The 1,079-nt window shown below is 39.8% G+C and overlaps 1 long non-coding RNA gene across 1 annotated transcript in view; it reads left to right on the forward strand.

Moving 5' to 3' along the window:
* The window catches only part of LOC106869856 (uncharacterized), a 59,776-nt gene that overhangs the window by 25,149 nt on the left and 33,548 nt on the right, over nt 1–1,079 (forward strand). The window lies entirely within an intron of this gene.

Below are 1,079 nucleotides of genomic sequence, written 5' to 3' on the forward strand. Positions count from 1 at the left end.
ATATATATATAAGCAAAAATGCTAGTTCTAAAATCTCTCTAAGAGATCAACACAGTAGTTGTACTAACAAGTAATGTTTGTAGCCACTTCAACATGGCTGTCCGTTTGAACGAACTTCACTGCGAACTTCACTAGCTTGTTAACGATGCGCATCCGAGATACTGCGAGCAAGGGGGAGAAACTCTACTACCTTCTAGTGATGGGACCAGCAGACCAGCCTGATTTCGGGCTATTTCTGCCTCTCTTCAGTACCGGACACCAGTAACTCGCTTCTACTCGCAATATATATCATTTCAAGCGACATACAGTCGCTGATTTTGCAATAAGCAAAAGTGCGTTGTTCTCTTAAAAATATTTTAGAACTAGCATTTTTGTTTGTTGCAAAATGAGCGACTGTATGTCGCTTGAAATGATATATATTGTGAGCAGAGGCAAGCCACTGCAATCTCTAGCAGACGGTGTCCAGTACCTAAGAGGGGCACAAATAGCCCGAAACCAGGCTGGGCTGCTGGTCCCGTCGCTAGAAGGTGATATATTTGCATACAAGCAGATGCATACATACATTTTAATGGTTTGGTTAGACGAAGTAGAAGAGTTTGCATGATTCTTTTTAAGCTGACACTGTTGGAAGGAAGGGAAAGTTAATTTCGGACTGCAGCTTTCTGAAAACCGTGACAAAGCTGAGTCTACTGAAGGTATTCAATGATCAGGTGGGCTACCATAATTTTTTACATTGTCGAAGCTCTGGTCGAGCAATGGCTTTGAGAGAAGTCACATACTCATTGTACCACTCAGCAGAGTCCCTTGGCTACAAAACAAACTTCTCATCAGTTTTCTATGGTAATGCCCGCAATAGTTAATTGAATCTTGCCCGTTTTAAAGCTAACATGTAATTTTAAAATATTTTGTCGTAATGACTCCTTAATAATCTTAAATTTCCTCAAATCTGTTACACTGCCGTTTAGTCCTCGGGCGAATCTGATCAAGCATACATAAGCTTAACTTGCTATTAATCTACCTATCTCGCTTTCTCTGTGTGTATGTGTGTCTCGTATATATATATATATATATATATATAT

Source organism: Octopus bimaculoides, chromosome 3 (assembly GCF_001194135.2).
Source record: "Octopus bimaculoides isolate UCB-OBI-ISO-001 chromosome 3, ASM119413v2, whole genome shotgun sequence".
NCBI lineage: Eukaryota > Metazoa > Mollusca > Cephalopoda > Octopoda > Octopodidae > Octopus > Octopus bimaculoides.